We start from the raw sequence: 23,267 nt of genomic DNA, 5'->3' as shown, positions 1-23,267 counted from the left end.
GACACAGCAATGACTCATTGGGAATACGATCCACCCTATATGTTATATGAGTGGAGCCCCCTGGAGTTGTGCTCTGGATCTGTTCTGTGGGCAATCTGTGCAGCTGTGTGATTAGTCCTGAAGTCTACTTTGTTCAAAAGGCAGAGGGACCCAGTCTAACTGGTGAAATTTTTAATTGTGTATTTGAGTGCATATGCATTGGTATTGCTCATATATAGTGTAAACTGGAAAGGTATCACATAGGCTTCTGGAACATGTTAAGGGACCGGATACTGACCACAAATATAAAACTCCATTATTCTAATAAGAAACTGCATTAGACTCCCTTCATATTTCTCAGGAAAAAAGTTGTAAGTGTTACTATGCAATATGTTTATTTCTTAAAGTTTGAATTCCCATTTCTATGAATAAGAGTATTATGGAAACAAGCATGTTGAATTGCTATTTATTCCTCACGGCTAAACTTGGTTGAAGGGCACAGGTCTAGGATTGTGAATACAGTTTTAGAAATCATGCAGCAGCAAATGAATATTCCTCAATAAACTGGGAAATTGGATTGATTCTATCATAAAATATGGTAGTTTTCTGGAAGCCTGAAGATTTTAAGATGTGCTGTTTTTAAACTTTGCTAATTATGCTTTGATATGCTCATAATTTGTTTTTGACGTGTATACCCAGAGTTATCGAAATTTAAATTTGTTACAAATGTGTATTTCTGAAAGCATATTACTAGACAGAGCAGGTTGAGCAGAATGGGGAAAAAACTCTTCCCGAGGAGTAATTTAGAACTTTTCAGTCTGGGGTTATGACCATACTATAAAATTTCATGCATACATGCATGAAAGAAAAAATAAATGTTAACATTCAATGTCTTTTCAAATGGCTAATGAACAAAATGTATTTCTAAAAAAATGGCTTTTTGGAGAAGAATCTCTATCCTTTAACACAAATCTGAAGCATTCCATTGAACTTCTGAATATCCATATATGCAAAGGGAACAACCCTTGGGTAAATCTGACTACAGAAAGACCATCTCCTATAGCTCTGGTAAGATACTTAAAATCTCACATAGCTGTTCACTTTTTCCGTGGTAAATTGTTAGAGAAAGCAGTTTATTTTCTTTAATTTTTTTAATGTTTATTTACTTTTGACAGAGAGAGAGAGAGAGACACAGCATGAGTGGGGGAGGGATAGAGAAAGAGGGAGACACAGAATCCAGAGCAAGCTCCAGGCTCCGAGCTGTCAGCAAGAGCCCGACACAGGACTTGAACTCATGGACCACAAGATCGTGCCCTGAGCCAAAGTAGTTCACTTAACCTAAGAATGAGCCACCCGAGTGCCCTGCCAGGGAAAGCAATTTAAACTTCAGTAATGATGTTCTCACCAAGTTATCCAATATGTAGTGATTGTGTATGGTTCCAGGATGGACTAGTGAGTTCATCTAACTCAGTACCTTGTCTTCATACAGTATCAGAGCGGTCACTACATACAGACGTGTTCCTTTTCTTTGTACAATACCTGTTTTGGAAGAAAATTCCAGAATTCTACAGCATCTCATGAAAACAATAGTTTAAGTCTAATTAGAATAATAGGGGCACCTGGGTGGCTTAGTGGCTTAAGCATCCAACTCTTGATTTCAGAACAGGTCATGATCCTGTTTGTGAGTTCAAGCCCCACGTTGGACTCTGTGCTGACAGCTCAGAACCTGCTTGGGATTCTCTCTCTCCCTCTCTCTGCCTGTCCTCTGCTCATTCTCTCTCAAAATAAGCAAGTAAAAACTTTAAAAAAATAAGTCTAGTTAGAAAAATAACACAAACTAATTGGAGAAAACCCTGAAAATACATGGAAACTAAAATACAAGAACCTAAATACGAAGCACTCAATCTGTAAGCAGAGATAAATATTGTTAAAATATTTTGCATAGCACTGTATATTCTATAGAGTATGGATCTCTTTTTGTTTTTGTTTTTTCCCTACTTAGCAATACATTGTGAACATGTCTATGACTTTAGATATTTTTCTGTGAGGTTGAGGTGGTGTTGGGGGCAATAAAGGACAATTCTCTTGTCCAGTTTCTAAACATTTGCAATGTAAGACCAAAGTGTTGGCCGAAAGGGGCAAAAATTTCATCTTAAATACTGATACAGACAGACTAGGTTGGAAGATGTGGCTTATACGTTCAATCAGGGACCCTGTTAATACCAAACCTCAATGGAAACAGCATACTTACCCAGAACAGATTGTCATGGCCTGATGTAGGTATTTCTCTCCAAGGCTCCCATCCAGATAATATTAAGTATTGTAAACGGTAACAAATTCTACCTGCAGGAAAATTTATTCTCAACAGGAAATGGCAGGGTCCTTACACCCTTTTCTGGTTCCCTAGCTCGCTAATCAGATTTAGTCATTCCTCCATGATAAGGAGATGTGACCAGATAAAGAGAAGGCAGGAGGGTCAGTTGATTAAATTACCTGGAAGAAAACAACACTAAAAAGGAAAATGTCCCTATCCACCTCTACCAAAATAAAACATTGCCTTAGTGGCCATGTAGTATTTTGGTATGCAAACATAATGTCACCGTCTAAATCAATCCTTTCTTGTGAGGCACTTCAGATGTTTTCAGATGTTCACTACCAAAGACAGTATTCTGATACGTATATTTTTTTCATGTGTGTTTTTGCATTTCTTTATCATTACTTCATTGAGATTAATTACTAGAAATTGAACTGCTAAATATTCACAAATTTCTCTCCAGAATAGCAGCCAACGCACGAAGGCCCTGTAAGTAGTCATTAAGAAGACATTTTGGATTCCAGCAACCTCTGCACTAACTGTAGTTATTCTTAATCTTCATCAGTTTATTAAACAGAAAGGACCTGATGTAATTTCTTTACTCATTACTTCGATTACTGTTCATATTTAACATGCTGTGTCTATTTAGTGGCCATTTACATGTCTTCTTTTGAGAATTGTATACATTAACTCTACTGTTTTTTTAATGTTTATGGTTAGAGAGAGAGAACATGAGTAGAAAAGGGAAAGAGAGAGAAGCAACAGAGGATATAAAACAAGCTCTGTGCTGACAGCAGAGAGCCCAATGCGGGGCTCAACCTCAAAAACCGTGAGATCACGACCTGAACTGAAGTTGGACGCTTAACTGACTGAGCCACCTAGGTGTCCCAACCCTATTTTTCTTTTTCTTTTTTTTTAATGTTTATTTTTGAGAGAGAGAGAGAGAGTGAGTGAGTGACAGAGCAGGAGTGGGTGAGGGGCAGAGACAGAGGGAGACACAGAATCCAAAGTAGGCTCTAGGCTCTGAGCTGTCAGCACAGAGCTCCACATGGGGCTTGACTCATGAACCATGAGGTCATGACCTAAGCCGAAGTTGGATGCTTAACCAACTGAGCCACCTAGTCGCTCCCCCTACTTTTCTTTAAATAGTTAATATACTATTTTTATTTGCTAGAATTTATGTAATGCAATTTATAGTAATGAGTTTTTTAAGATGTGAAACAGTATATAAAGATTCCAATACCAAATGAACTCAAGTTACATATTTTTTAAGTGCAATATGTTCAGTTTTTATCCTGAGTGGTAAAAGGTGCTGTTTTACAAACTGTCACCTCTAAAATTCTCAAACTCAGTTGTTTTTTTGCAAAATAAATTTGGAACCTGTTAGAAACCAAATTTTTCAGTAAGATTAACTTTATAAACAGCCCATGCTAATTTTTAGCTGATGGATTAAAATGTATGAACTTGGACTCCATTTAAAGTTTTTGCCTGTCTATAACATTTTTCAAATGCCTCTAGCATCAACGTTTAGTTCATTGTACGTGATAATTTCTCCTAAGAGCTAAAGTCAATTTCAACATATGAAACTTGGGCAATGTATTACACTACCATCACAAAATATTGTGATCTCTTCACCCGGTCCTTGAACTTCAAGGTGATACAGCTTGTGAGAAGAGTATTTTTGCTTTCTAGTCCTTTGTGGGAAAATCTTATTTATGGTTTCCATCAACCAGAATGCTCGCGTTCTATTTCCTTTTACGTCAAAAATAAACATTTCTCAAAGCATTGCCTATCATAGAGTTGAGTCCCCTTTGGCTACCGGGGAAAATAATGTTGCCATATCTATTATACGTGATCTGGCATGACCTTCCTACATTAATGCATGACCTCATTATGAACGCTAAGCATTTTGTTTCCTCTTTAATTCTCAGTGGGGTATAAATATATTAACCCATGACATTTTTTGTAATAGAGATGAGAGAAGGAAAGCGATGCATTGAACCTTACATTAGCATTCAATGTGCTGTTTTGCTTCAAAAAGGCAAGTGACTATTTTGTAGTAGTAGTAGTTGTTGTTGTTGTTGTTTGAAATTTGTCCCTAGAAAATATAACTATGCAAATAAATACCTAAGTTTGGTACAATTGCTGTTTTTGTAACATGAGCACCGATCATCCACTTTCACTGGAGTCTGAGCAGTGGTTCGGGGCACAGAGATGGCTGTCCTCCGGAAAGCCCAGGGAATTCAGGGATCTGATGTGAGGTTAGCCCAGAAATGTATTTGAAGCGAGCCCACTTCGCTTGAGTGAGTTTATGGATAAGGCAGAAAATACACAGAATGGTGTAAAAACTGTTTGGACACCAAACAATTTAGGGAGTACAGAAGTACAGTATCTATGATCACATTCATAGGTCTTGGCTTTGAAATATTGTCCCGGTTCTTTTTTCCTCTCAGTCACTAGCTGAGCCACCAGGAGGAAAGTAATACTTATCTCTCTGAGGCCTTGGGGGCTTATTCATTCTTTTAAAAGTGGGAGCTTTGGAGGAAAATCATTAGTCATTGCCTGGATACTAAAGAGAAGAAACCTCATCCACTAAACAATGACCATTTTGCCATTTGCAGTGAACCATTCAACTGGGGATTTTTTTGTTGTTGTTTCTTTGAGCTGAATGAGGTTATTCATCACTTTATCTCCCCCCAGGGCTAGTTACTTTGGAGCTTACTGAATAAAAGAACAGAAGGAAAGAAAAGGGAGGGGAGAGGGCCGTATTTTCACCAGCCTCCTAATTATAGTGATTTGTGAGTTACTAAACAGAAGTAGTATCAAATGTGTGTGCCGCATGAATCACTATATTAGTTTTGAGATATATTGGACTCTGTGTGGATGAACTTTGGTCTTCTAGGTGATGGCTCTGCTCCATTGGTTTTCCATTCGACTTAAAATATAATGACTCTCAGTCACAATGGCTATAGAGCTATATATAATCTGGCCCCATGCCTCATATCTCAACGTTCCAGTCACACCACCTTTTCTATCCCTGAAACACACCAGCTTATGTTCACTGAGGGTTTCTGTTAAGAAACCACTTCCCCCTTAGAAGTTTGCATGGATGGATCCATATTGCCAGGTCACAGATGCCAGCTCTTTTTTCATCAGGCAGGGAAAGCCTTCCCTGACCGTTCCGTATAGAAACGGCCCCTTCCCAGAGACCATATTCATCATATATGGTTTTAGTTTCTTTACAGCAGGTTTTCTCACCAGAAATTATCTTGTTTTTTGTTTTGTTTTTTGGGTTTTTTTTTGGTTTTGTGTGTGTGTATGTGTGTGTGTGTGTGTGTGTGTGTGTGTACTCATTCCTTGTCTCCCTAACTATTATGGAAGCTCAGAAAGCAGGGACCTGACCTTTTCCACCACTCTGTCTGGCACCTAGAAAGGTGTTTGGCAGGTAGTTGGTCCTCAGTACAGAAATGCTGATGGAAGGAGTGCTTGCATGGTCTGCACAACAGCATAATTCTGTCATTCAGACCTCATCGACTCTTTGAAGACTACTGCTGACCACCTCCAGAGACCCCACACAGGCAAACCCTACTGTTGAAACTACGCCAAAATATCCAATCCAAGATGAGGGTGACATCCTGAGAGTCAGGGCAGAATCTCCTCCTTCTTGTAACAATTCATATTAAATTGAATATTTACTTTGCTCAGCTCTGGAAGCCCATTATTGGATAAGGCAGACATGTTCTTTGACGTCAGAGTGCTTACAAGCTTATTAGTAGCAAAGATAAAATTAAGCAAGCAAAGAGAATGCATTATGAGAACTTCAATATGGAAGAAAATGCAGTGCGTTTTTAAAAGGTCCCTAGCTGGGGCATCTAGTGTGGTTCAGGGAGATTGGTAAGGGCCTTTTGGAGGTAGTATCTATAATCAGATATTTTGAATAGATAGAGAAATCAGGTAAACAAGAGGCTGATGATTAAAAAAAATCGGAAGCATGTGTTTTGATTTTACATGAGGAAAATGAAAAGCACTTGCGAAGGGACAGATTTGTATTTTAGAAACATCATTTAACTGTATTATTAAAAACAAGTATACTGAAACTAGACCTGAAGTTGCACGTTAGACGCAGTTGTATTAATTTAGTCAGGAGGTGGTGGGGGCATTGACCTAGCAAGTAACAGTGGAGTGAGGTAGAGTGTTCCTTGACAGGAACAATCAGTGGGGCTTTGTTATTGATTAGATGCTGACATTTAAAGGGAGGATAGACCATAAAATAGCCCCAGATTTCTGAACGTGTACCATCAAGTGGTGATACTTTCTGTTCGTTGGTTCAATAAATATTTTCTAAACACAGACGATGAGCAAGTGCAAAGGCCCTGAGGCTTGGTGTGTTTGAGGAACAGCAAGAAGATTGGTATGGCACATCAGAGGAAGTTAGAGGACAGTAAAAGATAACACTAGAGAAGAACCAGGAGCCTGATGATGGTGAGGTGTTCCTTCAGTTACCTAACGTTTTAATAACCATCAAAACATTCAAATACCAGCTAGATGACACCTTGATAGAGATGTTCTGGAAGTACATAAGACCTATTCCTGCAATCATGGATCTTTAAATTGCTTCTACAAACTCTGAGATTTAATAATTCTGTTATTCTCCTTCAAGCCCAGCTTTCATCATCCCATGTGTGACAAGCCACGCTTGGCCATTTCCTTCCTTTACTCTGCTTCCTTTAAGTAGTGGCAGGTTTCTGTATATAGACCCAGCCTGTCATCTGAGTATGATGCCTCTCTGATCCATAATAACCGGATAATTATTGTCAGATTCTCAGGTGCCATCAAAACTGTTTTAAAATATACTAATATTAGTATTTTTTTAAGAATAGCAAAGTGAGCTTTATTGCTTAAAAAGGGTTAAAAATAGTGTGTGAGGGGACCCATATGATATTAGGTCAGAGCTAGCCTTAAGCAAAATTGAGAAGCATGAAGAGATTTTCGTGAACATTTTTCTTTCCTTCTGATGCTCCTTCTTTTTTTCCCCCGGTTTAGGTAACTTCTCCCACTATTTTTTGTTAGAAACCCCCACCACAGAGCTGAAGGCTCCCAGTTGACAGTTCATGTGTTGTGTGTAACCAGCAGAGGAGACATTTGGGACTTAGCCTTCCTTAACCAAACAAATAAATAAAAATAAAAATAAATTTAAAATCCAAATCCAACAAAATCCTGATATGAATCTCAGTACAGTCTAGATAATGAACAAGCTATCACAGTTAAATTCTATGTACATAAAATATGGACTATATCTTTTTGGTGTGGCATTATTTAAACCTGTTATTCTTTTTAATGAGGAGTTGGGCTGTTGATATACTTAATTAATATATTTTTGTGTTTTTATGTGTGTTCCCAAAGGCCTCAAGGCAATGAGTACATTTTTAATAAATTGCATTTGAAATAAATAAATAATAGTGGTTCATTACACTGGGACTTTTTTTATGGTAGAATCAAAGTGAATTAATATTTAACATTTTAAGTCATTTAAACATGGAATTTGAGTTTTTTTCCCCTGAAAATGGTAATACATACTATGAAATGTTCGTTTTAGAAGACTAATTTTAGATATTCAACTGAGAATAACATTTAAATAGAACAATCTTCCTAGAGTGTGTATTTTCCCAAATTATTTATGTGGTGAAAATCCAGTACTGCTTATTTGTGTTTGTGTCCATTATAAGTTTTAAGCCAATATTTCCATTATTTTTCTTCTTTTGAAAATTTTATTATTATTATTTTTTAATTTATTTAGTTATTTTGAGACAGAAACAGAGAGCAAGTAGGGGAGGGGCAAAGAGAGAGGGAGAGAGAGTCCCTAGCCTGCTCCAAACTGCCAGCACACAGCCCGACATGGGGCTCAATCCCCTGAACCATGAGATCATGAACTGAGCCAAGATCAAGAGTCAGACGCTTAACCAACTAAGCCACCCAGGCACCACCAAAATTTCCATTATTTTTGTTTTGTCAAAAAAATCAAGTATACCTATAATACATGCAATTACAATTTTTTTTTTTAATGTTTGTTTATTTTGAGACAGAGAGAGAGTGCACACTAGCCCGGGTGAGACACAGAGAGAGAGAGCGAGAGAAAGAATCCCAAGAAGGCTCCGTGCCGCTAGCACAGAGCTCTATGGGAGGCTTGAACCCACAAACTGTGAAATCATGACCTGAGCTGAAACCAAGAGTCAGAGGCTGAACTGACTGATCCATCTAGGCTCGCTCAAGCAATTACACTTTTAATGAGATTTAAGATTAAGATTAAGATTATTAAAGATTAAAAAGTCCCAATTTTTACAAAACAGTTCTTGTACGTCACCAAACTTTTTTTTTAATTCTCTTTCAAGACAATATGTATATCTCTTATTTTCCCACCTTTGGAAAAATAATTTTGGCATAGTGCGTGGAGTAAGAATGAAGGAGATATAACGTGCATTCTGAAACACACAGATGAGCATATCTTCAGCAAGTAGATGCACCATCTGAATACAAAAGACACTTTAATTGCTTATTAACAACATTTTAAACCATCTGATGAATCCACTTCGTGGAGATATTCTGAGAATAATTTTTTATAACAAGAAAAAAGTGCTGTAACTGTCCACTTACGATCATCAAAGTAACATTGGACATAAATTTTAAATAGACCTACCCTTAGGAATAGAGTATAATATACCTATATTATGCACATATGTAATAAAGAACTTTCAGTGTTAAATATGGGAGAAATTAGAAAATATGTTCCTTTTCTGCCTAAGGAAATATCAACTCAGTTATTGTGGGCATGTGTGCCAATGCAACGTGAATTTGCAATACCTTTATCATGCATCTGAGAAATCCATATATTTTCCATTATAGGGAGTTCAGACATAAGATTTGCAGTGCATGCAAAGTTAGGCTTTGTTACAGAATTTTGGAATCCTACACTTTTGACTAAATGCTCACTTGTCTCCAGATTCGAATCCTTAAAAGCAGACTCTTTCTTAATGATATATACAAATCACTGGAGTTAGGATTCTGAAAGAATTTCTGGGAAGAGTCAACTTTTTCTAGATTGTTTTTTATTTTGTCCAAATAAATCAATGCATGTTGGACAAAAACTATTGGTTACTAGAAAAGTCATTGGCAGGTATTGACGAACCCCTGCATGCAGAATTGTAGGTATAGATCAGCAAGTCACAGGGCTGCTTTCTGCTTTCAAGGAACTACTTTACCTAATGAACTTGGACATGGATGCAACTTGAGTTTATTATATATATAAATATATACATTTAAATCTACTTAGAGTTTTGTAGAACAGAGGAGGCAGAGGGACTTATAACAAAGGTGAAGAGAACACAGGCTGTGTCATCAGATCGCCCCGCTGTCAGTCCTGTTCACAACCACTTTCTCTTGTGAATTCCGAATAGGGTATTGTTCCTTACTTTGCCTTAGTTTCCTCTTACATAAAATGAAGATTCTAGTAGCATGTATTTCATGTGGTGGGTGTGAGTGTTAAATAGTTCAATATGTGTAATAGGTATTCAGCAACTAGTACTTTCTTTCTCAGTGCCCTCAAATACTCGGGAAAAGAATATAAGGATTTACCAAAATCGTCAAAATACATTGGGGAAATCTTTTTTTAAAAAAATGAACTAAACAGGCATGTGAGGTAAGATGGCATGATTCTAAAGGACCCGTAGGTTTACAGGAAGGTAGGTTTTCAGTTCAATGTGGAAAGCATAAGAAAGCTTGGCCACTCATATTTCCTATAGGTAGTGATGTGGTCATGGAAGGCATGAAACAAAGTCTCCTTGTTCAACTTACTTGTCCTGAGACAGTTTGTGTGGTTGAGACAGCTGGGAAAGGGCCTGTCACAATTAGAACATGAAGACATGTAAGGAAGACACCCCTCTGAGAATTCTTGAAGGACAGAGAAGTGATGCGAAGTGAGACTTTCCACAAAAGATAAGAACTCAGTTGAATTTTCTAAAACTAGTGAAAGTCAAGAGACTAAGATACAGAAGCCTATTCCAGTCCCAGAAGGAAGCCTTAAAGCACCTCCCTGAGATTTTTGTGGTGTGCTCGTTTCTCTGATGCCTTAGCCAGTGTAGGAGGAGCTCCGCAAATGCTCTCAAATGAACGGATGCCTAGTGGGTAAGTACATTCCCTGGAATGGAGAATAAGGTTGGACGTATGAGTCCCCTCATACTTTGTGAGAGCGAGTCAAGTTTCAGGAGCTGTATCCCTTGTGGAGACTGGAAAGGAAGGCTACCTGGGTAGCTCAGCTGGTTTTCAGGCCGGATGTTCCATTTGATTCCCAGGTACACAATCTGCTTATTGTGAAAGGTCAGGCATGGGGCTGTCACCTTAGTGTAGAGTCCACTGGACTAGCACTGGCTGCATGGCAGGTATCACATATTAATTAGTGTCTGGAAAGACCTATAACTTTGAATGGTGGGAAACCCTGATGGTCTTGGAAAGTCCATTTCATTACATGGGATATTTTGGAGGAGTGACTCTCACATTAGTATTATTATGACTCATTTTAATGTCTGCATTTCCCTTTGTAAATTTATTGAGATGTAAGCATCTGCTTAGATAGCATTTATTTTAAATTTTGTAATATCAGAATGGACTGTTACTGCACTAGAGAAACTGCCTCTGGCTGTATTCCAGTCATCTGATTTTTTTTTTTTTCTCAGCTGCTGGACTGTCTATCGATCTGGTCACCTAAGGTGAAGAAAAAAACAAGCTCAACAAAAATTGTATTCAAAGCTCCTGTGATCATTTTTTCCCCTTTTGTGGCAGCAGGAGGGCAGTGGGGGAGGGGATATTTCTCCCTCTCATGGGGGAAAATGAGAAAATCACAGCCACACACAATTTATGTAGGTCATGCTACTACTGAAAGGAGAATACGTCTATATCCATTTCCTATAAAAAGAAAGCAAAATTGGCCCACTCCAAAATTTATTCTTTTGTCTATTTCAAAAACACTTTATGTAACTGAGAATCAAGCTGTGTCTGTAATGTCATACTGAATAGTAGTATTTTCACAAATGAAAAAAAAAAAAAAAGAAAACTATGTAAAATAGACAAATAGTTTACAGTTCCATGGCCAAATATTTTAGGTAAGTGAGCAGGTTGCCAGCATTGGCTACCATGGATTTTGAATAAATCAAAGTTGTGAAGTGATGAGAAAAATAAAAACATTTGGTAATTACTAAAGCCACAGTTACTAAATATACTATTTTGAAATAATTTTGAAGTTGGATTTTAACCCTTATATTTTAATTTGTATTAATAAATATCTTGCCATTCTTTAATGTAAATACAATATTCATAAAGTGCTAGCTGATAATATATTCATGACAAAAAATTAGAAGCGTTATCCTCATGGCATTTTTGGCCTTATTTTCTCAAGTGTCTGCCTCTCTCTATTTTTTCCCCCTTGAAGTAAGCTATTTTGGATAAAATAAGATTATTTTGATTGTCTTCAAATGGAATCTTTAGCTTTCTCTCAGACAATGGGGTCGAAGGTCATGACAGAAGGCAGCTGAGAAATATGGATGTGAGCGGAAAGCACCAGAAGGAAAGCAAAGGAGACAAAAGGGCAGGAAGTTGGGGTGGTCAGAGGCTCAAAAGCAGACAGAGAAGGGCATGGGATTAAAACTGATAGCACCCAAGTGGCCTGAGAGTGCAGTCCTGAGACAGGGTGGGCCAGAGAGCACCTCAGGGGGGCAGAGGGCACCACGCTGACACTCTGACTTAGAGTTGGAAAAGAAGTATTATAAGGAGAAGCAAAACAAGGGAACTTTTCTTACATACTCCCAATTAGCACCCACTTGCCCATCACTCTTGCCCCTTCCTACTTTCAGGAAATATATAAGGCCCTCAGGACTAAAGATTCTGTCCGCTTCAGGAGGAGAGATTTCCTAACTTACCCCCAAACCACTAACACATCAACCTACCAGTTCCTCAGCTTTACTGTAATCTCCTCGTCTTGTGCTATTATTCCAATTAGTTCCTGTTGTCTCTGAGGTTGTATTTCATTGATCCTATGGTCTCTTCTCTTGGAGCAACCTTTCCTCCCTCACATGCTCCTTGAGCATAGAAACATGATCACATCTCACGAAACAACGGTTCAAAGAACAAAAGACAAAAGCACAGTGTTATAAAGTTGCTGTGTATTTTTCCCCTTTACCCCCCGGCCTGTAATAGGAGCTCTCTTCTCCTGCATAGTTTACACTGGACGCTCTTGGTTACCTACGCAACATAATGTCCCTCCCTCTCTTTCCCTGAGATGTGCCTAATTTTGTTCAACTAGCCACCAGACCCAACCTCAGGTAAGTCTTGTTTAACGGAACCTTGATTTTCTTTCTTGGTTATTTTTATCAGTCCGGGTAGACGTATTTCCTGTTTGCCTCCCCAAACTGATGGATCTGACTTTTAGTCCATGCTAGTTAGGGGGTCTTCTCTCTATCTCTTTCTGGAATGTAAATAAGGAAACTTGCACCTACAATCTGTCTCCAAGCCCTGGGGAAACCAGTTTTAGGATGAGATGTGCTGAAGATGGCCAAGATCAAGAGAACGAAAAGAGAAATGCCTTTATTACATTCAAATACTGTATTAAGTGATTCTGGAACCTTTCATGACCTCTGAATTTCTGTTATGTAATATCATAAGCCAGCTGAGCGAAAAGCTAATTTGAGTCAGATTTCATCACAAAGCATCCTACTTTGTATGTGGCTGTACTGCACTGATTTTTTCATTTCTTAATCAGTCCTCTGCCTGGTTCCACCCCATAACTCCCAAAGAAGCAGCTCTGGCCAAGATGACAGGTGAATTTTTACTAGGTCCCGCAGAGACCATTTTCTTGTCCTTATCGATTCCTTATTGACGCTTCTTGCTTCTTGAAATACTACTCTCTTTTGGGATTTTTGACAATATAGTTTTGGTTATTTCCTTAACCTAAAAATTATTGTTTCCCTTAAGCAATTCTGTGGCACAGCACCCCTACCAAAGTCCAAATATGCAATTCAGTTTTTTCCATTTGATGTCTCTCCTTGGATGGTTCTTAGTATCTTAAAGTAGTCATGTCCAAACTTGAACTTTCATGCTCTCCCCCTTACCCTGGATCTCAGACTTTATCCTTCTGTGTTAACTATTTTCGTGACCGCACAGTTTCTTATGGCACTAACTTGTCTTCCTAGATTCTTCTCTTTCTTCCATTCCAAGGATAATGAAATGCTTCTTAGCTGATTCATACTACTTCATCCCTACTCTTTCTGCCCACGAGGAAACTGTATCTCTTCTCTCAACGGTTACAACCTCTTACTTGCTCCCAGCCTCTGTTCTTACTCCCTGGAAAGCGATCTTTCATCAAGTTGCCAGCCAGAATAAATTGTTAAAATTAAAACGTGATTGTGTTGGTTCCTCTGCCTGAAAAACTATTCATGACATGCCATTTGCTATAGTATAAAGTAACTACTCCCCTGATGTCATACAAGTCTTGCCGTTACTTTTGACTAGGCTTCTGTAGGCATGTATGTGTCCTCTCTCCCTCCCTCTCCCTCCCTCTTGCCTTCCCCCCTCTCTCCCTCTGAAAACTAAAATAAACTATTTCTCATATCTAATTTTATTTTTGTGAAGTCTTCTAAGCATATTTTCTCACCCTTCTGACCATCTCATTGTGTCTGTAGTAGAGCACTTAACACACTTTATCACATGTAATTTACAAGTCTTCTCCCCAACTTCAAGTTCCTTTAGGAGAATGCTCATTGTGTTCATCACTGGATCTCCCCAACTTTTATAAATAAATGGTAAAAGGGTTCAGGTTTTTCACAACTGTTATATTAACTCAGTAATTTCAAAGTGTCGATCTGCAGTATCTTCCAAAGAGAAGAGAAAGTACTTTTATCTCACACACCAATTCTACTTAATATATGGTACCTGCCTGGAACTTGTGGTGACAAGAATTCTGCAATTACACCCAAGTTCAGCTTGAGGGCATCATGATTAATTAGTATAAGCATGAACACTCCTTCATTTTATTCCTTACACCTAGTTAATGTTTTTTAAGTAAAAAATTATATATTTTATTTATTATTTTTTATATATATTTTAAAAATTTACATCCAAATTAGCATGGAATGCAACAATGATTTCAGGAGTAGATTCCTTAATGCCCCTTACCCATTTAGCCCATACCGCCTCCCACACCCCCTCCAGTAACCCTCTGTTTGCTCTCCATATTTAAGAGTCTCTTCTGTTTTGTCCCCCTCCCTGTTTTTATATTCTTTTTGTTTCCCTTCCCTTGTGTTCATCTGTTTTGTCTCTTAAAGTCATCATATGAGTGAAGTCATATGATATTTGTCTTTCTCTGACTAATTTCGCTTAGCATAATACCCTCCAGTTCTATCCATGTAGTTGCAAATGGCAAGATTTCATTCTTTTTGATTGCCGAGTAATACTCCGTAGTATGTATGTGTGTGTGTATGTGTGTGTGTGTGTGTGTGTGTGTGTGTGTGTGTATATATATATATATATATATACCACATCTTCTTTATCCATTCATCCATCGATGGACGTTTGGGCTCTTTCCATACTTTGGCTATTGTTAATAGTGCTGCTATAAACATGGGGGTGCATGTGTCCCTTCGAAACAGCACACCTGTATCCCGTGGATAAATGCCTAGTAGTGCAATTGCTGGGTCTTAGGGTAGTTGTATTTTTTAGTTTTTTGAGGAACCTCCATACTGTTTTCCAGAGTGGCTGCACCAGCTTGCATTGCCACCAACAATGCAAAAGATACCCTCTTTCTCTGCATCCTCACCAACATCTGTTGCCTGAGTTGTTAATGTGAGCCATTCTGACAGGTGTAAGGTGGTATCTCATTGTGGATTTGATTTGTATTTCCCTGATGATGAGTGATGTTGAGCATTTTTTCATGTGTCAGCCATCTGGATGTCTTCCTTGGAGAAGTGTCTCTTCATGTCTTTTGCCCATTTCTTCACTGGATTATTTGTTCTTTGGGTGTTGAGTTTGATAAGTTGTTTATAGATTTTGGATACTAACCCTTCATCTGATATGTTGTTTGCAAATATCTTCTCCCATTCTGTCGGTCACCTTTTAGTTTTGCTGATTGTTTCCTTCCCTGTGCAGAAAGTTTTTATTTTGATAAAGTCCCAGTAGTTCATTTTTGCTTTTTTTCCCTTGCCTCCAGAGACGTGTTGAGTAAGAAGTTTCTGCGACCAAGATCAAAGAGGTTTTTGCCTGCTTTCTCCTTGAGGATTTTGACGGTTTCCTGTCTTACATTGAGGTCTTTCATCCATTTTGAGTTTATTTTTGTGTGTGGTGTAAGAAAGTGGTCCAGGTTCATTCTTCTGCACGTTGCTGTCCAGTTTTCCCAGCACCACTTGCAGAAGAGACTGTCTATTCCATTGGATAGTCTTTCCTGCTTTGTCGAAGATTAGTTGGCCATATGTTTGTGGGTCCATTTTTGAGTTCACTATTCTGTTCCATTGATCTGAATGTCTGTTCTTGTGCCAGGACCATACTGTCTGGATGATTACAACTTTGTAGTATGGCTTGAAGTCTGGGATTGTGATGCCTCCTGCTTTGGTTTTCTTTTTCAAGATTGCTTTGGTATTCAGGGTCTGTTCTGGTTCCATACAAATTTTAGGATTATTTGTTCTAGCTCTGTGAAGAATGCTGGTGTTATTTTGATAGGGATTGCATTGAATATGTAAATTGCTTTGGGTAGTATTGACATTTTAACAATATTTGTTCTTCTAATCCAGGAGGATGGAATCTTTTTCCATATTTTGTGTGTGTGTGTGTGTGTGTGTGTGTGTGTGTGTGTGTCTCCTTCAATTTCTTTCATAAGCTTTCTATAGTTTTCCATGTATAGATTTTTCACCTCTTTGGTTAGATTTATTCCTAGGTATTTTATGGGTTTTGGTACAATTGTAAATGGGATCGAACTTTGATTTCTCTGCCTGTCATTTCATTGTTGATGTGTAGGAATGCAACCTACTTCTGTCCATTGATTTTATATCCTGCAACTTTGCTGAATTCATGGATCAGTTCTAGCAGTTTTTTGGTGGAATCCTTTGGGTTTTCCATATAGAGTATCATGTCATCTGCGAAGAGTGAATGACCTCCTCCTGGCCAATTTGGTTGCCTTTTATTTCTTTGTGTTGTCTGATTGCAGAGGCTAAGACTTCCAATACTATGTTGAATAACAGTGGCGAGAGTAGACATGCCTGTCTTCTTCCTGATCTTAGGGGGAAAGCTATCAGTTTTTCCCCATTGAGGATGATATTAGCATTGGGTCGTTTATATATGGCTTTTATGATCTCGAGGTATGATCCTTCTATTCCTACATTCTTGAGAGTTTTTATCAAGAAAGAATGCTGTATTTTGTCAAATGTTTTCTCTGCATCTATTGAGAGGATCATATGCTTCTTGTCCTTTCTTTTATTGGTGTAATGAATCACATTAATTGTTTTGCGGATATTGAACCAGCCCTCCATCCTGGGTATAAATCCCACTTGGTCTTGGTGAATATTTCTTTTAATGTACTGTTGGATCCAGTTGGCTAATATCTTGTTAAGGATTTTCGCATACTTTTCATCATGGAAATTGGTCTATAGTTCTCCTTTTTAGTGGGGTCTCTGTCTGGTAATCAAAGTAATGTTGGTGTCATAGAAAGAGTTTGGAAGTTTTCCTTCCATTTCTATTTTTTGGAACAGCTTCAAGAGAATAGATGTTAACTGTTTGCTAGAATTCCCCTGGAAAGGCATCTGGCCCTGGACTCTAGTTTTTTGGGAGATTTTTGATTACTACTTTGATTTCTTTGAAGGTTATGGGTCTGTTCAAATTTTCTGTTTCTTCCAATTTCAGTTTTGGTAGTGTATATGTTTCTAGGAATTTGTTCATTTCTTCCAGATTTCCCATTTATTGGCATATAATTGCTCATAATATTCTCTTAGTATTGTTTTTATTTCTGCTGTGTTGGTTGTGATCTCTCCTCTTTAATTTTTGATTTTATTTATTTGGGTCCTTTCCTTTTTCTTTTTGGTCAACCTGGCTAGTGGTTTATAAAATTTGTTAATTCTTTCAAAGAACCAGCTTCTGGTTTCATTGATCTGTTCTACTTTTTTTTGGTTTCAATAGCATTAATTTCTGCTCTAATATTTATTATTTCCTGTCTTCTGCTGGTTTGGGGTTTTATTTGCTGTTCTTTTTCCAGCTCTGTAAGGCATAAGGTTAGGTTGTGAGATCTTTCTTCCTTCTTTAGGAAGGCCTGGATTGCTATATACTTTCCTCTCATGACCGCCTTTCCTGCGTCCCAGCGATTTTGGGTTGTGGTGTTATCATGTTCATTGGCTTCCATAAAGTTTTTAATTTCCTCTTTAACTGCTTAGTTAGCCCATTCATTCTTTAGTAGGAATGTCTTTAGTCTCCAAGTATTTGTTACTTTTCCAAATTTTTTCTTGTGGTTGATTTCGAGTTTCATAGCATTGTGGCCTGAAAATATGCATGGTATGATCTTGATCTTTTTGTACTTAGGGCTGATTTATGTCCCAGTGTGTGGTCTATTCTGGAGAACATTCCATGTGAACTGGAGAAGAATGTATATTCCACTGCTTTAGGATGAAATGTTCTGAATATACCTGTTAAGTCTATCTGGTCCAGTGTGTCATTCAAAGCCATTCTTTCCTTGTTGATATTCTGGTTGCATGATCTATCCATTGTTGTAAGTGGGGTGTTGAAGTCCCTTACTATTATGGTATTATTATGGTATTACTATCAATGAGTTTCTTTATATTTGTGATTAATTGATTTATGTATTTGGGTGCTATCACATTTGACGCATAAATGTTTAAAATTGTTAGGTCTTTTTGATGGATAGACCCCTTAATTATGATATATTGCCCTTCTTCATCTCTTGATACAGACTTTATTTTAAAATCTAGATTGTCTGATAGAAGTATGGCTACTCTGGCTTTCTTTTGTTGACCTTTAGCCTGATAGATGGTTCTCCATCCCCTTACTTTCAATCTAAAGGTGTCTTTAGGTCTAAAGTGGGTCTCTTGTAAACAGCATATAGATGAATATTGTTTTTTTTAATCCATTCTGTTACCCTATGTCTTTTGATTGGATCATTGAGTCCATTGACGTTTAGAGTGAGTTCTGAAAGATATGAATTTATTGCCATTATGTTGCTTGTAGAGTTGGGAGTTTCTGGTGGTGTTCTCTAGTCCTTTATAATCTTTTTTGCTTTTGGTCTTTACTTACTTACGTACTTACTTATTTACTTACTTATTCAACTTTTCTCTCCTCAGAGTGTCCCCCTTAAAATTTCCTGCAGGGCTGGTTTAGTGGTCACAAACTCCTTTAATTTTTGTTTGGCAAACTTTTTATTTCTCCTTCTATTTTGAATGGCAGCCTTGCTGGATAAAGAATTATTGGCTGCATATTTTTCTGATTCAGCATATTGAATATATCCTGCCACTCCTTTCTGGCCTGCCAAGTTTCTGTGGATGGTCTGCTGCCAACCTAATCTGTCTTCCCCTGTAGGTTAAGGACTTTTTTTTTCCCTTGCTGCTTTCATGATTCTCTCCTTGCCTGAGTATTTTGTGAATTCGACTATGATATGTCTTGTTGGTGGTTGGGTTTTGTTGAATCTAATGGGGATCCTCTGTGCTTCCTGGATTTTGATGTCTGTATCTTTCCCCAGGTTAGGAAAGTTTTCCACTATGATTTGCTCACATAACCCTTCTACCCCTATTTCTCTCTCTTCCTCTTCTGGGACCCCAATGATTCGATGTTGTTCCTTTTTAATGAGACACTGATTTCTCTAATTCTTAAATCACACTCTTTTGCCTTAATCTCCCTGTTTTTTTCTGCTTCATTATTCTCCATAAGTTTGTCCTCTATATTGCTGATTATCTGTTCTGCCTCATCCATCCTTGTTGCTGCGGCATCCATTCGAGATTGCAGCTTAGTTACATTTTTTATTTCATCCTGACTAGCTTTTATTTCTTTTATTTCTGCAGAAAGGGATTCTAATGTATTTTCGACTCAAGCTAGTATTCTTATTATCGTGATTCTAAATTCTGGTTCAGACATCTTGCTTGTATCTGTGTTGGTTAAGTCCCTGGCTGTCGTTTCTTCCTGCTCTTTCTTTTGGAGTTAATTCCTTCGTTTTGTCATTTTGAAGGGAGAAAAGAAATTAATGAGGTAGAAAACATTAAAATAAAAAAAAATTAAAATTATTAAAATTAAAAAATTAAAAACAAATACACACACACACACACACACACACAAAATCAAACAAATGATGCTACATCCTAGGTATATTTTGGTCTGGGGGTTGAAAATGGCTTGAGGGGCACCTGGATGGCTCAGTTGGTTAAGCGTCCAACCTCAGCTCAGGTCATGATCTCACGGTTTGTGAGCCCACATTGGGCTCTCTGCTGACACCTCAGATCCTGGAGCCTGCTTCAGATTCTGTGTCTCCTCCTCTCTCTGCCCCTCCCCTTCTCATGCTCTGTCTTTCTCTGTCTGTCAATAATAATAAATAAACATTAAATTTTTTTTTCTGTTGGTATATCATTTTATTTTTTTCCAATATATGAAATTTATTGTCAAATTGGTTTCCATACAACACCCAGTGCTCATCCCAAAAGGTGCCCTCCTCAATACCCATCACCCACCCTCCCCTCCCTCCCACCCCCCATCCACCCTCAGTTTGTTCTCAGTTTTTAACAGTCTCTTATGCTTTGGCTCTCTCCCACTCTAACCTCTTTTTTTTTTTTTTTCCTTCCCCTCCCCCATGGGTTTCTGTTAAGTTTCTCAGGATCCACATAAGAGTGAAACCATATGGTATCTGTCTTTCTCTGTATGGCCTATTTCACTTAGCATCACACTCTCCAGTTCCATCCACGTTGCTACAAAAGGCCATATTGCATTCTTTCTCATTGCCACGTAGTACTCCATTGTGTATATAAACCGCAATTTCTTTATCCATTCATCAGTTGATGGACATTTAGGCTCTTTCCATAATTTGCTTATTGTTGAGAGTGCTGCTGTAAACATTGGGGTACCAGTGCCCCTATGCATCAGTACTCCTGTATCCCTTGGGTAAATTCCTAGTAGTGCTATTGCTGGGTCATAGGGTAGGTCTATTTTTAAATTTCTGAGGAACCTCCACACTGCTTTCCAGAGTGGCTGCACCAATTTGCATTCCCACCAACAGTGCAAGAGGGTTCCCGTTTCTCCACATCCTCTCCAGCATCTATAGTCTCCTGATTTGTTCATTTTGGCCACTCTGACTGGCGTGAGGTGATATCTGAGTGTGGTTTTGATTTGTATTTCCCTGATGAGGAGCGACGTTGAACATCTTTTCATGTGCCTGTTGGCCATCCGGATGTCTTCTTTAGAGAAGTGTCTATTCATGTTTTCTGCCCATTTCTTCACTGGGTTATTTATTTTTCGGGTGTGGAGTTTGGTGAGCTCTTTATAGATTTTGGATACTAGCCCTTTGTCCGATATGTCATTTGCAAATATCTTTTCCCATTCCGTCGGTTGCTTTTTAGTTTTGTTGGTTGTTTCCTTTGCTGTGCAGAAGCTTTTTATCTTCATAAGGTCCCAGTAATTCATTTTTGCTTTTAATTCCCTTGCCTTTGGGGATGTGTCGAGTAAGAGATTGCTACGGCTGAGGTCAGAGAGGTCTTTTCCTGCTTTTTCCTCTAGGGTTTTGATGGTTTCCTGTCTCACATTCAGGTCCTTTATCCATTTTGAGTTTATTTTTGTGAATGGTGTGAGAAAGTGGTCTAGTTTCAACCTTCTGCATGTTGCTGTCCAGTTATCCCAGCACCATTTGTTAAAGAGACTGTCTTTTTTCCATTGGATGTTCTTTCCTGCTTTGTCAAAGATGAGTTGGCCATACGTTTGTGGGTCTAGTTCTGGGGTTTCTATTCTATTCCATTGGTCTATGTGTCTGTTTTTGTGCCATTACCATGCTGTCTTGATGATGACAGCTTTGTAGTAGAGGCTAAAGTCTGGGATTGTGATGCCTCCTGCTTTGGTCTTCTTCTTCAAAATTACTTTGGCTATTCGGGGCCTTTTGTGGTTCCATATGAATTTTAGGATGGCTTGTTCTAGTTTCGAGAAGAATGCTGGTGCAATTTTGATTGGGATTGCATTGAATGTGTAGATAGCTTTGGGTAGTTTGATATTTTGACAATATTTATTCTTCCAATCCATGAGCAGGGAATGTCTTTCCATTAAAAAATTTTTTAAAAAAGAAAGTGGCTTGAAAGATTAGAGAAAAAAAGGGGATAAAAAGGAAATTGTTTGAAAATTTGAAAAAAACACACTGAAAAAATGAGATGATGGAAGTAAAATAGAATTTGAAAAAATTTACACAAAAGTAAAAAATATAGCAGAAAAAAATTAAAGGAAAATATTTTTAATAAAAATTGAAAATAAAATGAATATTTTTCTCTTTCTGTATTTAAGAAAAAGAAAAACCAAAAAAAAAAAAAAGAAAGAAAGAAAAAATTGAATAGATAGACCAGCTAACAGACTGAAATACGACTGAAATTACTTTATTTCCCCCTAGAAGTCAAACTATGAAGCACTTTACAGCCCATAAACTAAGCAGGGGGTTAGACTTGTCTTCTTGAAGAGCGAGGTTGGCCCATTTGGGTGGGGCTTAGTGTAACGGCTCCATTCTCCACTAGATGGTGCTGCTAGCCTACTGGGGTGGATGGTTGTGGGGCTCGTAGGTGGGTATGTGCATGAGTGGGAGAGGTGAAAATGGCATCACCCAGCTACCCAGTCTGTAGTATCGGAACTCTATTCTCCCCGATTAGGAACGTGCACCCATCCTTTGTCTTTGGCTTTCATCCACTCCCCACTTCCACACTGTCTGTGAGGAAGCCCCAGGCACCACCTCTCTCCTAATTTTTGTCTCAGATGATGCTGCCTCCTGGCTCCCCACTTCTGAGGGACTGTGGCTTTGACTGTTCTGCCCCTGCTGAGGGTCTCGCCGAGCAATGGCTGGGTGCTGGCCGCACCCAGGAACGTTCGCGGGACTGTGCTGCTGCCGAGGCCCAGAGACTGTGGCTGGATGCCAGCCCGCCCCAGAAAAAGTTAGCAAGACAGTGTAGCAGCAGCATCTCAGGGATTATGGAAAATCACAACACACATCTGGCACCAGTCTTCACCCCCAACAACCTTGTTGCAGCACCAAAAATGTGGCCATTCTCTGGGGTCTGCTGGGCCCCGGTGGCCTCACAGCCTCTACCAAATGTCCTTCCAGCAGTGGAACTGCTCCTCCCCATGTGGGCTGAGAACCTCCTGGACCCCACTCTGCTCCTAGGGATTCGCTCTTCCCCCCAGAGCACCGCCAGGTATGGAGCTGTGGAGTTTCGGACTCTGCACTCCTCCTGTTTACAGTCTTAATGGAATTTAAACCCTCTCCTTTCTCCTTTCTCCCTTTTTAGTTCAGTCCCTGCGGCTGTTTCCAATTTACCACTTTCTCTCCAGCTTCTTTTGGGGAGGGGGTGCTTTTTCCGTATTCTCCCCATCCCCTCTCCCTGCAGCCCCCGCCATCTCCATCTTCTCTCCACAAGCAAAAGTGGCTCCCTGCCCTCCACGGCTTCTCTCTCCCCCAGTTCACCTCCCTGTGCCATGTACCTGCTGAGTTCTGTGGTGCAGGTTGTGCAGATTGTTGTGTTAATCCTCAGATCAGTTTTCTAGGTGTGCAGGATGGTTTAGTGTTGGTGTGACTGGATTTCATGCACATGAGACACACAAAAATGTTCCATGCTGTTCTGCCATCTTGGCTTCACCTAAAAAAAAAATTAACATTTATTTATTTTCGAGAGAGACAGAGACAGAGCACAAGTGAATGAGGGGCAGAGAGAGAGAGGGA

At 38.8% G+C, this 23,267-nt stretch overlaps 1 long non-coding RNA gene across 3 annotated transcripts in view; it reads left to right on the top strand.

The window, feature by feature from the left end:
- The window catches only part of LOC132691500 (uncharacterized), a 1,565,096-nt gene that overhangs the window by 753,458 nt on the left and 788,371 nt on the right, over positions 1 to 23,267 (top strand). Inside the window, exon 7 of one of the 3 annotated variants that reach the window (XR_013554852.2) lies at positions 11,020 to 11,230. The exons of the other annotated variants lie outside the window; for them this stretch is intronic. This is a non-coding gene — a long non-coding RNA (uncharacterized LOC132691500). Of the gene's footprint in view, positions 1 to 11,019; positions 11,231 to 23,267 lie in introns of those variants that run through there. 3 annotated transcript variants of the gene reach the window in all.

This window comes from Panthera onca, chromosome B1 (genome assembly GCF_046562875.1).
Source record: "Panthera onca isolate mPanOnc1 chromosome B1, mPanOnc1 haplotype 2, whole genome shotgun sequence".
In the NCBI taxonomy this organism is placed as follows: domain Eukaryota; kingdom Metazoa; phylum Chordata; class Mammalia; order Carnivora; family Felidae; genus Panthera; species Panthera onca.
This window is presented reverse-complemented; position numbering and strand designations above follow the sequence as displayed.